The sequence below is a fragment of the Sylvia atricapilla genome, chromosome 2 (genome assembly GCF_009819655.1).
Source record: "Sylvia atricapilla isolate bSylAtr1 chromosome 2, bSylAtr1.pri, whole genome shotgun sequence".
In the NCBI taxonomy this organism is placed as follows: domain Eukaryota; kingdom Metazoa; phylum Chordata; class Aves; order Passeriformes; family Sylviidae; genus Sylvia; species Sylvia atricapilla.
Window position 1 is genome coordinate 7407521 of NC_089141.1, and position 17048 is coordinate 7424568.

Sequence of the window (17048 nt, forward strand, 5' to 3'; positions counted from 1 at the left end):
TGGTTTTAAAGGGTCCTATTTTTTTAGCAGAATAATAGTGCTTAGATGGGAAGCCTTTTTGATACACTCTTCCTTTGTAACAGCATAATGAACTAGTCTTCAATGGATATTTAGGGTATTTAACCACATGAACTGCATCCCAGGACTGAGAACTTTGTCTTCATAAAATTAATCAATAGAATAAAAAGATTTCAAATACACTTACCACCTAGTTCCATCTGACTACTAGAACCATCCTTTCAAATTAATAGAAGCTATATGAAAAATTTCTATATTGGCCTAGAAAATAAACCATATTGGTACTTGTTTTTCCTGCATCTGTGCTCTTGCACAGTTTTGTGCTTGTTTGTGTTCTCTCCTGGTCCAATACTAATTTAATAAATTTTAGAAATATTAACAAATAGCCATGTTTTGATACTTGTAAATGATACTGAAATAAAATGGCCTGGAACATATGCAGAGATGGTTACAACTCTGAGCAATCTTTTCCAGTGCTACACCATAGTCTAAGGAAAGAACTTCTTCCTAATATCTAATCCAAATTACTCCTCCTTTAGTTTAAAATTAGCATGTGCTTGTTAGATAAATCAAGGGCGGGTGAAACTGCTCTACAAATTTCAGTGTCCTGAAGAGTTAATGAAGTAAATCTATCCCTCCCTCCAGGAGGTGGTTACAGCACTGTTAAAACCAACTCATGGTAATTATTGGTTAATGCTTGTCATTAAAATAGGATTCACAAAACCATTCTACTTAGTAAGACCGTTGAATTTCAGTTCAACTTTTGAGCTGTGTTATCCAAAACTTAAAAGTTCAGCAGTCCACATATGGCTTTGAATATCCTTATGACAAACATGAGGATGTTTTTCCCAGTCCTCTGTTGCTTATGGCACAGGGATTGTTGAATTATTTTGTTCACTCTTCCTTTCTTCCTTCAAATATTTTTGAGTTCGAATCAGGATGTACCCAGCTGCCATCATGGAGAAAGATAAGGAAGAGAACCATTACAGGTATTTGACTTGATATAATTCCTTAGATCAAGAACATCTTTAGTGTCACACAAACTGGAATTCAAGAGGTACATGGAAAGAAGTAGGACATCACCTCTCTTCCCCACCACCCCTCCCTCCTTCAGCAGTTCTCCTTTCGTGTATGACTAGAAAACTTGTGGAAAGCTGTAGCTGTGAAGTTGAATGCAAGTTATAACTTCGTGGTCTGTGACACTACACAAATGAGAGGGAAAAATCAGATTAAAGGGGTAGAGGCTAATGATTCCTACTCTACCAGAGCTGAATAACTGCAGTCTTTCCTACGACCATCATTCCTGTCTGGATGGGCTAGATGTCAGGGAGCTGGTTTTGTGAGGATAGCCAGAAGTCAGTCATTTGAGGTGAATGACATTCAAGTCAAGCATACTCGAGTCGCATGGTCATCTTTCCTTAACACCTGAACTTACCACCCAGTTCTCCCGTGGTTCCCCCAGACTGTGAGAGCTGCCGTGCTCTGCTCAGACAGGCACACCTTCCAAAAGCTGCTCCTGTGAGGCCACTGAAAGTTTGCTGAATGTGGTTTAATCTGCTTCTTTCTTTTACAAGGTTCTTCGATTTAACTTCTTCCTTGTGTGGCTGCAGAAGCTCTTTATCGAACTCTGAGTTGCAGAAGACAGTGAACAATGATTCGTGCCTCAGGAGTAATAACTCTTTGGAGTGACAGTCCTGCTACTAGAACAATAATTACAGTGGTTGCTATTCCAAAGGGAATGCTCGTAAACACCAATGGTTTTAACATGTACTGTGGCATACGAATTCCTAGATTTCAGCACTATTACTTACTTACAGGAATAAAGAAAAAAAAAGAATAAAGGAAATACGATCCTTAGACCTGAAAAAACAATGTGATATCTTCAGATACGTTCTGAAGTACCCCAAAATGCTTTGTCTTTGTGTTTGTGAGAGTAACACTCCCAAATACATTGCTGAAATGGCAATTACTGGGATACAGTTTTAAAGGAGAGTTGAATTTCCTGTTTCGAAGTCAATTTGGGATGTGTGCTACGAGCAAATCCTACGGAAAGGGACCCCTGCACATTATTTTTGAATCTATAGAATGTATCAACTTGGTGCATTTTTAATTGGTTTTATGTTTGCCATATAGCACCAAGACCAGAAAAAGTAGCTGGTGAGTGGCTTAAACCATTGTCTTTTCCAGTGAATGGAATATTCCACAATGTTATGACAAAGAAATATATATCATTATATAATGTTAGAGTCCTAAAAATTGCTGTGTAACATTGGAGGGGGCAAATTAAATAAAGCGGAAGTGGTTGTGTAAGAAGCATTTTAGGGCTGCAGAGAATTTAGTTGTACTTTTGTTTTATGCAAGCCCAAGTGGCTTAAGGAAAGCCATCAATGAAACCAGCCAAACAAAATGTATTCTCTGAGGAAAAGGAAAGAAATGTGGGCCTGAGTTCTACAGAAAGTGAAGAATAGGAAGATAAAGCAGGATTGAGAAGTGAAAGCAGGAATTTACCATCTGCCTGTTGAAATTCAGTTCTTGAACTGAAAAATTGAAAACAAGTTCTTAGAATATTAATAAATATTCTTCAAGTCATTATAGCTTTTGAGTTGTGACTGCTTATTCTGAAAATGAATCTAAATAATATTTAAATTTCTAAATATTCTAGGTACGTCTCATAAATGTATGAATGAAAGTGGAATATGACAGTTGTTTGTAGCAAGACTTGCCCTTGTTTACTGCATTTAATTTGTTAATATAATTGAATTAATTGAAAACTCAATTAAAATCTGATCAAATATATTTTGCCATACAACAGTAGTATTACAGTAATATTTAAAAGTAAAAAGAGAATTCCAGGTTTTATTATAGATATGTGAAGATAGTAAATTAATGAATATAAGAGAAACAAGCTTAATAACTATATTAATAATTTTTTTAAATGTTGGCAGTTTCAAGAACAATACAATTTTTAAACTGACTTTTAGTTTGGATCAAACCAGTATATGCTAGGATTCTGTTAGAAAGGTTCCTTTAAAAATTTACATATCTACTATTAGTTGTTATGACTTCTTTAATTCTGGAAAGAATTTACAATGTCTGTAAATGATCATAAATTGAAATTTACTGAAATTATCAGAACAACATTGTTAAGTGGGATAGTATTATTGATGTGAGAGTCCAAAAATGATGGAAAGAAAGCTATTAACTTTTAATGATTAAAATGAGGACTGTTTCCTTAAATTTAACAGGTCCAAAGAATAACATTAATTTATTCTTCCACTTCTTTCTGTCTGATGGTTTTCTTCCCTTTTTAATGTCCTATCTAAGGCAATTTTTATTAGGCTTTCTTCTTGTCAGGAAATAAAGCAGACAAAAGGAGAAGAGAGAAACCAAAATTTAAGTGTCTTTAAGGACAAGTTTTTAAAAATAAGGTAAATGTCTCTTGAGACTCTAGATCTTAGTTATTGAAATACCTTAATCAAAGAGGCTCTTAAGATGTGATTACTAAAGAGAACTGCAACTATTTAGACTGGTTGAATGTGTGTGTTTAGTGTATCATGCTTGGCACTGAGTGCAACATTGATTCTCTACCTTGCAGAGCTGTCATTTTTATTGTGTACTTGCCAGGCTTTTATTTCCTTTAAAAGGTATGGATTTGTAGTCTCTTAACACCATCCTAACTTTTTCTTTTTTGTCTTTTTCTTTTTTTCTCTTTTTTTGTAGCTATTTCTAGTATCTGGTATCATAGCTAGTGTGCAGGATTACTTATATTCAACACATCTGGGTGGGAAATTCCATGGTAATAGGTTCTAGTTCTCTACTCTTAACTCTCAAACATTTCTCTTCTAATGTTACTTGTTGCCAAATGCTTCCTGATTAGTTGTCAAAGTATGTTGTATGGAAATACATTGAATGAATGAAACATAATAAAATTAATAAGCTGTTCACATAGGTAATCTTGGGAGAAAAAGAAATACTCTATTTACATCCATCTCCCAATCACAGTCTTTTTAAGCATTTCAGAAGTGAGTATGTCTATAGTAGAGGAATGGTTTGGGATTGTTTATTACTGGAAAAGAGGGGAGACGTGTAGCACTCTTCTTTCCTCTTTGAAAAGTTGTTCTTGACTTAAATTGACATGAGACACAAATAATTTGTGGGAGAGCGCAGAGAAGGAAAATGAAAAAGAAATTTCAAAGCTCCTTTTATTAGCCTTCTTGACTTTCAAACAAGAACATAGAAAGCAAGAAAAGTAATTTGAAAAATAATACTTCTCCAGCCCATATGCATTTGAAAACTTGTGTAGATAGAAATTCTGTTACAAGGCTGGCTTTCCATTCTTCCCAGCTGACCATGAGAGAGGTTGTTTGGGTTTTTTTTCTGGATCTCCAGTATGCTTTTACACTGACAGATACCCTTTTTAAATTCTTTCTGAATAACATAGAAACCCACCCCATTATTCTAAATAATCAATGGTTTAGTATATTGGCTTGTGCTACTAAATATATTAGTCTTCAGAAAAGAAATCAGAATCTGGCTTAAGAGAATAAAATTAAATATTACTGAAATAGCCTCAAATATTGTAAATTGTAAATAATCCCTTTGTTCACTTGCAAAGAGCAACTTCAAAATTCTTTCTCGGATATGTAGGTTTATTAACCTCTTCTTAAGAATTATTCTTTTAAAAATTACGTGATCAGAGTTTTTCTAACATCGGCTGTGATTTTTGTTCATATTGATATGTTAACGGATGAAATTTAATTAAGTATTTTAAATACATATTTAAGAAAAAAGAGCACTAGTTCTTTTATCAGTTGGCAGAGTTGTTAAAATTTCTCCTGAAAATAGGTTTTCAAACTTTCCCTTGTGATTCATTTGCTTTGAAATGCTTTCAGTTTCTGAGCTATTATTTTATCTTATTAGTGCCAGTATGGAAATTTTCCAGGATTGAAAGCTTTTGTCTCTCCCCTCACTATTCCTCCTCTCCAATATGCATGTTCTTGCATTTCTTTTTACCTGACAAGTTTTCCATGTGATAATTATTCTGTTCTCTAGCATATTTTTATAAATCAGTGCTTAAATGCCTTTCAGTAAAAAAATTAAAATCAGGTTGAAAAAGAGGTAGACTTCTGACAATAGGTTTCAGAGTTCTTTTTGGCCTGTAAAACCTGGGGCTGTGAGAAGGGCATTTGGGAGTCTGGAACATGATGTGCAAGTCATTATTCTGTAGATTTTAGGTCACTTCTTCCTCCAGTAGATACTTGTATGTCTTGTGTTGGCAGTTACCAGCTGCATTCAGTTTGTAATTGAGATTTACTGTTTAACAGACTAAAAACTTCATGTGGATCAGTGGATATTTTTTCATATCTCATTCTGTATCAGATGAAAAGCTCTTGTATTACTATTAGTCTCCCCAAGTAAAATATTCTTTTAAGGTTTTTTAGGATTAAATCCATCATTTCCCTCTTGAGATACTTCTGGTTAAAAGGATTACTACCTTGTCTTTGAGAAATGGACTGGTCCTTTACCTCATGTGTAAGAAATAGCTGACATAAAGTAATAACAGAAAATTTTGCAATAATGACATAAATGTGCCAAAAATAACAAGGATGAGGCAATCATTGATGCTCTAATGCTTCCCTGATGTACTGGCTAACTTTAATTATTGACTGATTTTAATGAGGAAGCATGAGTTATTGATCTGTGCAGTGACAAATCTTGAAAACTCCTGGGTGTAAAAGAAATAAGGATGATCTTATGTTTTTTGTTTACTTTACCTGAAGATATTTATAACCTTTTATACACAGATTCTGGATTCCAGTACTGCATTGTTTTCTGAGATTTAGATATACATGTCCTTGTATTCTTTTGTTTTGATTAGCATAGCAGTGCTTTTCTGTTATTTCTGGGAAAAGATGGTAACAAATTGGTATTTGCTTTGGAGATGAGCTGGACCCAGGTTTAAATTTACCAAGTGCATCTTGTTCACCTTAACCCTGAATGATGTGTGAACTCTGGATATTGGGAAGACTGGTGGTCAAAATGGGATTAATTTGGGGTTTCATCAGTTGTTAAATCCACTGAAGTTGTAATTACCTTTAAATTTTCCAACAGCCATGATGTACAAAGATTAATTTATTAATTAATGTTTACAGGGAGTTGTTTAGAGTATGTTATTAAGCCCTTCAGTGTCTATACTATTGTTTCTGTTACAAATTCCATATGTTTGCATGCTCTGCTTCACTTCCTTGAGCTGATTTAAATTCACATGTACATGAGTTAATTCAAGAGCTCAGGTAATTGTTCCTTAAGAATTCTCTGATGATGATTTTCGCTTGTGTAGCAAACTTTCAAATCACTCTTAGGCCTATTGTGCCTTTGATGCAGCTATCTGTGAGCTCTGCCATGGTTCTTTTGAAACCATCTAGGGTTCAGCTACTATTTTCACCCCGTTATACTGAGTAGCTTGTGTGATTATCAGAGGTAGCCATATGAAAAGTTTTCCTCTGACCGTGTCTTCCTCTCTTCCGTTGTCAGTAATCTGATCACCTGCCAAATCGAGTCCATAATTTCTATACTAACTGTCATAGATGGATGTTTCTCAGCTTGCAATAGCTTTTAAGGCTGACAAATCCAATACCAAGATTTGTGTCGTGCTCAATAATAAAATTATGAAACCTTGCCAATTCATCAAGCCTGTGACTCCTCAGGCACATTCCGTGACCGCAGCTGGCGTATTTATCTTTAGTCAGAAACTGAACATCCACTGAAAATACCTCAGTGGAAACTGGGCAGTGGTATTCACTTTTCCATGCTCCTTATTGGAGAGATAAACTTGTTTTCCATGTTCTTGAATCTCCTGTTGATTCCTCCAAAGCAAAACTAAAGAAAACCCCAGTCCTGCTCATGATAAGTGGGCTGTTATAGCACACTTTGCCAAGTATTCAATGCAGTGGACTTTTCAACATCTCCAGTCTTGTCTCCAGTTCATTTTCATGGTGAGAAATACAATTTTAAGCCTTGTCTCATATGGGAAAGCTTTTTATCTCTGGAGATCCAATGCCTTGAAAATTTTCTGGAATAGCATGAATAAATGTGATGTAGCTTTGTCTGGCTGACATCAGTTTTCATCTTTGATCTTGGGCCAGTATAAGCAGTTTTGTTTAAAGGTGCTAAGAAGGGAAATGCATATGTAATGGAGGAGAGGTGATTTTTCCTGTTTTCCACTTGGAGTTTTGAAATACAATGTCTCTGCAAGAGGTTGACAATGGATGGTAGGAAAGTGTTGGGTATTCTTGGGGTAAAAAAATATGCAGCATTTTCTCTTTTGTTAAAGGACTTTTTTTCCCAAGACTTTCAGTTGGCAGAAGTTTCTGAAAGAGTCCAATTTATTACACATCAGAGTTCTATCCAGTTTTTTAAGTACTGGAGAAGACATTTGCATCACCATTTAGCTGAAAAGCACTCTGAAACTATGAAATCACCTGTAGTGAAAGGATATTGATCCACTGGAGTCCTAGTATCTGGAATTACTGCAAAACTACTTTCATATCTTTAAGCTGGTTGGGAGTAGGAAGCATTATGGTATGTGGGGTAAAGAGTTGATGAGCCATACCTGTGTGCTCTGAGGATGCACCACTGCTTTCAGAGTACCAGCATCCTGACAAAAAAATGTACATTTGTGACCGGAAGTCTACACACCTTCACAATACCTTCAGACTGAGGGAATGGAATATCAGGAACCATGTCCTAGGTGACTGGCTGTGTTTGGTTCTACACCTTCAATTTAATTTAGAACGAATTGCTCTTTTGGATGCTGGGAAAAGGGTGGGGCAAGCTGCTAAAAGACATCAAAATGAGACAGTTGAGTTAAGCCAAATCAGCTGTTGTAAAATCCCCTCCACCCCTCCTCCAATCTGTCTGTCAGCAGAGTGCCAATGATTCATTTCCACTCATCTTTCTTGGGTTTTTGGCATGATATAGTCATGGCCCAGCCATCATCAGAAGAACCTCCAACTTGTAATGTGGTTATCATTAACATAAATAATCATCATCAACTGACAAAATCCTGCAACTTCATACTTACTAAAAACCCACCATCAAGGTGAAGGATGTTTGTATTCTATCTCAGCGTCACTGCACATTTTAATTCTTGCAATGCTGTCACTTCATCTTTCTGTTTCCATTCTCTGCTCAACCCTATTGCTGCTGATCTGGTTGGACGCCTAAGCAACAAAGAAATGAAAGCTGACAGTGAGCCCAAGCTACATATAAATGCTGTGACTTTAGCAACAACATTGAAATAACATTTGTTGCTTGTGTGGAGAGGCTAGCAAAAAAAAAAAAATTCTTTTTCCAGTCTTCTTGTAATGGAATTACTCTTAGATGGGAACATTTAATTTTTTTAAACAGACGGTGGTTTGTGCTGTTTGTCTGCTAGTGTGTTAAAATCCTCTGAGTGTTTGATGTGAAGTCCCTTAACTCTGCTCACCAGCAGCCTTCAGTAAGTCAGAAACCTTTGCCAGGTAAATCCTCACACCTGTAAGAATTTGGAGTAGCTAAATTGTGAAGTTTAAAATGAAGAGAGAGTTTGCATGCACTCTACACTGGGATGGGGTGGCAGGGTCTATAATTATCCTTTGAACTTGATGTCTTGGTGTGCACAAAGCTTAAAAAAATATTGGTAAATCTAATTCAGAAGTGCCTGCAGCCCTGCTTTTTGTCTAGGGAGTGACGAGATGACTCCTTTAATTGCAGGGTCATATTTCTAAGTGGCTGCTGAACTGTCAGAAGCCACCAAGCCATGAAATGTGAAAGATCCTGTGGCTGGTTTATGGAACTACACTCTCATCTGAGTCTTTAATTCTGGATATTATGTTCTTCAGCTTGGCACTTGGTGCTCTGCTGCTGTGAACTCTAATCTCTGTGCCAGGGCTCCTGCATATTTCCTTTCTGCAAGGAATGCTGAAGCACATACAGTAATTATCTAAACATTTCTGGGTCATAAATCACAGCACTTTAAAGCTGCTTTAATGGTACAGCACTGAAAGAATCAAAATTTTACATAGTATTATCTCACAAAACACAGGAGGTAAAATTTCAAATGTTATACAATATGTATTAGGACATTTATTTGCATCTTACTTCTTCCATGTGATTAAAAAAAAATCTTTTCTAAGCAAGATCATCTGGTTTAAAACACTCATAGTTTTTTGTTTGATTTCATCTGGCATTGTAAGTGCTACTACTCTAAGGTCAAATTCTGGCCACTTAAAATGTTTCCTTTTAAGCCAATATTTGATCTGAAGAAAATGTTTGAAATATTTTCTATATTTTGAATCTCCAGGTCTTACTGTAATAACTGGATTATTTTATACAGGGAACTGAAGGCTCTGTATTGCTTTTGGAAGCTGTTGACAAGCAGATGAGGATTTTACAGCTGATACATAAAGTCTTGAATGTTACCTTCCTGGGTAACATTCAACATTCAATTCAGCACTTTTCAATTCAATTGAAAATCTTAAATGCTGTTAAATTTCTGGGTACTTGAGCTTTTGACAGCTCATGGTGATTTTAAGTGGAACTTAATTACTATATTTCTATATTGTGATTTACATAATATAAGTTAAAATGCAAATAGGGTCTCTATAAGTGCTCTTGCAAAGTAATTCATTTATTCTAAATTGTAGTGTTAAACATTGGCAGATTTTTACTTTTCCAAGTCAATGTGGCGAAAGGCAGCAAAAATTGATCACCTGAAAACCCACCAAAGAAATAATGGGAGAGAAAAATATTCTTAAAGGTTTTTTTTTTTTAAAAAAATTATATTTCTTCCTCTTAAAAGAAATGGAAGAGCCCCTTTCAGTCTCTTTTTGGAAAAAAAAAAAGTTTTTAAAGAATAAAATGTGTTCATGGGGAAAAATGTTTATTAATGAAACATATAAAAATGAGAAACTACTAAATTTTAGTTTCAGTGTTTGATAATAGCGTTTTGATAAGCAAATATCCACATTTATTACACTGGAAAGTCAATGATCTTCTTCCTGTAGATTTTCTGCAAGAGTTATTGAAAGATTAGGCATAAGGATCTAATCTGGTAATTTTTGATAAGACATTCTTGTATTATAGCATTCTAATATACTTGGTAAATTTACTTTCAATTTCCTTCTTAAAGAGCTGATAACAAGGTTCAGTTTTCAAAATAACACATACTTGATTTGCTTGGTGTGCAGGTGTTCAGTGCAGAAAGCATTCAAATGGTTAAATAATATCTGTATTGTTACAATTCGTGACTTTCTTTTGCAATATTGAATAGTGATAATATATTAGAAAAAAATAGCTTTATGCTGGTTTTGTTTCTATTACCTTTTTTTATATAGTCGCTTAAATGTATTTAACTTAATGGAATTCATGTGGAATGCAGTTTTGCAAATGTATTAATTTTTCTGCTTCACTGAAAGCAGAATACAATTAAGCCAAGAGAAATAACAAGGTAATAATACAAGAGCAATAGAGACCAAAAAAAAAAAAAATAGAATAATAAAAATGTAGCACTGACCATGAGATACATGGACCTAATGATCTCATCAGTCTTTCTTAAAAAATAGCTAAGATTCTGGAGGCAAAACTGTCCAGAAATCACTAATCCTCTTCTCTTAAGGATGGAATGCACACGTTGAGTTTTAATAGTGTTTTCTGACTATAGGAATGCTGCTAACAAACCTCACTTAGAGTGTACCAAAAGAAATATTAGAAAGAAAAATACCCTCCAACAATTTATATTTCAGGTACACAATTAAGATATATTTGAAACTGAAATCCACATGCTTTTGTCAGTTGTCAAAGTCCTCATTAAAATGAGGATCCTAAGTTGCACATGAAGGATGGGGTTTTTTTACTATTTGACAATGAAGATTGAAGTTGTGGTCTACAGAAATGTGAATTGTTACTTGCATTTGCCTTTATCAAAAGCATACGGAAATAATATATGTATAAAAGATATAGTCAATGTTCAGAATAATTTATTGTGATGGGGTTTAAACCAGGAATCATTCTCATGTCCTTGTGAGACTCAAACTCACTCTTCTCACCTAGTTCTGTACCTTCCCCCTGCATATTTGTTTCTGCCCAGGTTTCTTGCCCTTCCTTCTGCCCATTTTCACACCTTTGAGACTTTTTTCTCTCAAATTATTATACTGTACATGATTGAGAAAGGATTGTGACTCCTCTTGCTCAATATGTAAATAAATTCAAAAATTTAAGCATGCTTAAGCCCATTAAATTATAACTAAAATATATGGGATTGTTTGAAATCATTTGTCTTTGTTATCGAATCAAATACAGGTACATTTGTTTGCCAGCAGTGGAGGGAATATATGCATAAAATATTTGTTGTAACTTCTGTGGCCTCACCTTCAGAAGGAGAAAAACAAAAATGAGATGATTGATCAGATGTGAATTTGTCTGTGCACAGTGCAGGGCTGAGGTAGGTTTGTGCCTGAACAAGTGTCCAATACTTGCCAAGTTGGAAGTGTTTGTTGTACCCACTTTCTAGTCAGCATTCAGACCAGAGCAGGGAGATAAAGGAGAGCCAGCCACCAACTGGAAAATTTTAAATTTCATCTATTTTAAGTTTCAGTAGTGATAATAATTAAGAAAAAAAATCATTTTTGGACTTGTTTTTCCGTGATTCTATGTGCCTGGGATGCCTAAGCCAGCGCAGGGAGGCTGGCCTTGCTGTTGAGTTTCAGTGTAATGCCTTCCAGAGATACCAACTCCAGTTCAACATTGTGTGATTTTATCTTGGGCAGGGGGCACAGAAGTAACAGATTAAATAAATTTATTTTGTTATTTAAAACAAGTTCCTCTGAGAAACCCTTTTTTGATTCAGGTCGTTGAGCTCACTTGGTCAATGCAAGTTTAAAGTCAAGGAGGAAAAACAGCAAATTATTGATGAGGCTGGTAGATGGTGTTCAGTCGTGGTTTCCATAGCAGTTTTATGTTTTATATTTCTTATAAAGCGCTAAAATAAGCAAAACTGTGGGGTTTTTTTTTTGTTTGGTTTGGTTAGGGTGGATTTTTTTTTTTTTTTACTTCAATTATGAATAACAAGGCTGAAAAACATACTATAGACATAGAAATACTAGAAATGAAAGATGAGACACATCATTCTTCTGAGCTGGCCATGGCTTAATCAATGGCAAATAGAAGAAAACAAATTCATGCAGCTAAAGGCCTCTGTAGAGTCTGTGAAGGGGAAAGACACAACCTGAATTCCAATTAATATGCCATGTTAATCAAGGAAGAAACGGATTTTATTGATACCAAATCAGAACTGGGCTTTTTTCCAATGTGGAGGAATAAATAAGCAGGAAATATATTTTTATTATATAGTTAAGTATTTATTATGTAAAATAGGTCTTGCTTTTAGGTGGAAAGAGTCCATCTGTAATCATAGAAAATAGAAGATGCTTGGTTCAGCAGCACAAGTTTACAGGTTTAGATGGCAAAGAGGTAGTTACTGCTTAAAAATAATTTATCTGATTTATTCCTTCTCTTTTTCTGGACTGGATACATGATGTTCACAATAAGACCGACCAAGGGAACCATGAAGAGGGGAAGGATAACCCTGGAAATAGAGAGGAGACTGAATGGAAACAATCAAAAAAAGAATATGTTTTTGAGGGGTTTTTCTTAAGACAAAATATTGGCTTCTCCTGTAGTTTATCCATTCAGAAAAAAAAAGTACTGTCCAGAATATGGAAAATTAAACAAACATGAATAGGTTTATTCAATAAAATCTAGATGTGAACAAAATTATGAGCTACACTGCTTTCAAAACAATTCTCCATTTTATCTCTCAACAGCCCCAATTACAAAAAAACAACAAAAAAAGCTGTTAAATGAGGTTGATTTGAGCTTACTGTTGGAGAAAAACCTGGTACAGCAATTTGTCTGACTGGGGTTAGAATTAGGAACCACAAGAGAAATATTACTGGCATTTATCCTGTCCATTACCTGGTCATTGCCCAATGAATGAACTGTGAAAACAATTAAAAAGTGATTTGAGCTCACAGTTCCTGTTCTTTTTCCACAGTAGCAATCTCATAACAAGCTGAGTGGTTAAGTAAAACCTGGAATGCAGAATGGACTCTTAATCTCCTTTTGGATGGTCAGGATTCAATCTTTTATTTTTCCTTTTTCAGTAACATAGTGTCTATTATTTATTGTGGTGCTTTCAACTTTCTCCTCCTTCGTTATTCCATATGCATGTCCTTTTAGCCCATTGTATAGCTGTGAAAATATTCTTTTTGGTGATAGATCTACAATTAAAATGTGGATGTAATAGATAAACATCTGCAGATAAGAACAGTTGTTTATGGAAAGCATATTAAGTTTAAGAAGATGTCTGAAAATACACCCATTTGAGTCATAGTTTAGTTTCTTCACACTTTGAAATACTGAATAATGGTAACTTCAGGCAGAACAGTTTTTTTTGTTTTTTTTTTAACATTGTATTTTCAGTGGGAAAATTGCACAATTACTATTATTTATTTGTTCAGTAGTGTATTTTAGTGACTCCTTTTATTCTTATGATCTACCTACTCTTAGATGTGCTTAAGGTAAGTTCAGTAACCAATGCTGAAAAATGTAAGATCTAGTTAGGACTGAATTTGGGGGTTAATTTTGTTGAATAAGGCAAACATTTTCCTTCTAATGCTACAAGAGGTTACTCATATTAAAATTAGAACCAGAAATATGCCTTGGGTTTTCTGATATTTATCTAGAAATTATATTATTACTAGAATTTAAGCAAGTGCCTCAGGCCAAAATCATATGAGAGGTTCTGCTAATAGTTTGCATTATTTAAAAATTATTCTAAGTGTATATATGAGTGTAATGATTTCCTATAGAGGGAATGAGGAGATGTCAACATGGAAAAGTGCAGACAGCATTTTCTGTATATCTCCCAGATGAATAAATTGATAAAAAGTAATTTCTAGTAGGAAACTGCCACTTTGGTTATACAAATCTTTTATATTATGCAGGAGTTTTTAAAATGGAGAATCAATCTCCATAATAGAGCTAAATTATTCTTCTGTAATTCAAACTCTATGCTAGTTTTAAATATATGCTGATAACTGCATGATAATTTGTAGCTGAAGTCTTATATGAGGTCAGAGATACCTGTTTTATTTAGGATCAAGGATGAAATAAGTCCAAGAAAAGATGCAGTTGTCACATGAATTAACCACAGCAGCCCATATTAATGCAGAAGGAGAGAAAACTGGATTTACCAGTTGTCAGCATATATCCGTAGCCATCATGTGCCTTTAAGTGTTTCCTAAGCGATTCCTTCTGCCTGCCAACTCAACTCATCAATATTTTTTGCTTTAAATTAGGCTGTTTTCTTTACCCAAAGATCTCTGTGTCTCTCCTTCAGTGGCCTTTCCCCCAGTGTGGGAAGCATACAGCTCAAGTCACTGATATTTTTCCCACTAAAATGGTAAATGATGCTGTCTGAATACATTCTTATAGGTCAGAACTTCAGTCCTTCAGCATTTCAGTGTATTCAGAATATTATCAGTCTTTCTTGAGTTAATGCACCTATGTAAAGAAGCTGTAAAGAAAGCATGTTTGCCTATAGAATATTTTGTGTGAAGAGTAATGCAAATTATAGAAGTGGATGATGCATAGTTCTGTGCAGGAAGATAAGCAAAATATCTTAACAAAATTGCTTAAATTTCAGAGTATTGATGGTACTGTGAAGAGTACAGTGAGTCCATAACTAAATATCTTACACCTCAGATCATGTAGTTTTAATTATTGGTATCTGAGGGATTACAGCCAGGGAAAAAGCAAAACAGATGCTTATCTGTGAGACTTTCCTGCAGCACCCTCTTGAACTCAAAAGTGAAAACAGAATGTTTAACATTCTACAGAACTTCCAGATAGACCCATTATTAATTATTCCCTGTGTGTTTGGATTATCAGTGATCAAAATTTGGATGAGGCAGCAGCTATTTTAACTCATTCAGCTCCTTTCAGTGTGGTTGTCAGGAAAGTCTTCTGTCTTAATTCTGAGACCCACCCATAATTTTCAGTTCACATCAAATTGGATGGAAAATTAAATTATTTTGGTCTATTCATGGAATAAAGTAAATTAGGTTGGTAGAGTATGATTACATGGTCAAATCTATTACTGTGTCTTAGGGCAGTGTGTGACAAGAGGAATTCAAATTGGCTTACCAATAATAGGAACCAAACATAAGGTTTTTATCTCGAGGCTTTTGTGGATATCAGACTAGCTAAAACTCAAAAAAAAGTAGTACAGTCAGTGTGCTTTCCAGTGATGTTGAGATTTTTTTCACGAGTGTATAATACTTCAAGATCTCAATTCCCTCAGATTATTCTGTATTGTTTGAATCTGCTCACATGAAAACCGCTTTTCAAAAACATATGTAACTGTGTGTTTTAGTATCTATTTAATAGTAAAGTTAGCTTTTATCTGTAGTGGTTACTCCTTTTTTTATATTTATTAAAACAATAAGATTTTGGAAAAGAAGTTTCTGAGAGTTTATGAAAATGTCATATTAGGTCAAGAAATTTTGCAGACCAGACTTATTTGAGAAAGCTTCTTCATAGCTGAAAGATTTCAGTTAGTATAGACCTTCTGTGAAATCTTTATACTCTTTGAAATTAATGGACTGAGTGTAAGCTCACAACTCTTTTCCTTGCAGAACTCTTGGAGAATTAACAGCATTCATTCACCTGGAACACATGATCATTTTATGTAGATGAAACACAACATAAATTCCTAGTAAAACAGCTAAGAAGGTAGAGTGAGATAAAACCAGTCCAATGTAGACCTGTGTTTAATGAGTTTATATAAATATTTTATAATACTGTATCTAAAAAACACACACTTCTTGCTGAAAGTGTAAAATCTGGGTGGTAAATAGGCTGTATGGAAGCAAACCTCAATATAAAACAGGCTTTGTGGCCGATTTCCTCATCTGGAGATGCTTTCTTTCTAATGTACCTGATTAGTTAGGGCTATCTAGGGTTGTCTCTTACTTTTAAAGCATGCTGATTTTTCTGTGACTATAGCATAATTTGCATACTTTAAAATACTTTATTAGAAAATATGTAGTTCATAACATTTAGTATTATTTGTGTATCTTACATATTTATCAAATCTGTAGTTTTATTAGAGAGCACTACTTAAAAATAATGCCTTGATGGGGCAGTGGTTCTGTTATAAATTCCCCTTCAAAAAATTAAAATTTTGGAGTTCTTACATAAGAATAGCAGCCTTTAAATGCCTATTCATTAAATGTTTATCTATGAAGGAAAGTAATTAATGAGTTTCCCTTTGTTTCTTCCTTTTTTTTTTTTTTTTTTTTTTTTTTCCTTTTTTTTTTTTTTTTTCCATTTTATCCCTGGACATGGGTTTGAATTTGACTTGCAGATCTACTTGTTAGTGTGGTGAAACAATTAACTTTGAGTGACTGAAACCACTGATATGGGTAAATAAAATACTTTTCCTGAAAAAAACAAACAAAAAAACCCCCAAAACAACAAAAAAACCCCACCTTGATTTAGTAGGAGTTTTGCTGAGTGTTAGTGACCAAATATTGTTAGTGACCATTATCTGTTCTGTGGGTCATGTGTCCAGCTGATTGATGCCTTAGTCACTTGTTTTTTATTTTTTTCTTTTCTAGTTCCTTTTTTTTTTTATCTCTCCCTCTCCCCCAGCTCTTAGACCTTAACTATTAGAACAGGGTACCTCTGTTGGTTTTTATTAATTCTCTGTGTAAGCCTGTTAGAGTTCTTCTTGTAATTTTTAAGTTAACGTCAGCTCCATAGCATGCCATTTTTTCCTGCTGCCATGCAGGTTCTTCCAGTTTTCTTCCAACACTGTAAGGAAGATGTCAACTACTTTGAATAGTATTGAACTAATCTGAATTTCATTGCTTTTTTCCCCCTACTTCTGAAGAAGGAAAAGGCTTTTCCAGAAAAAGTACAAAGTT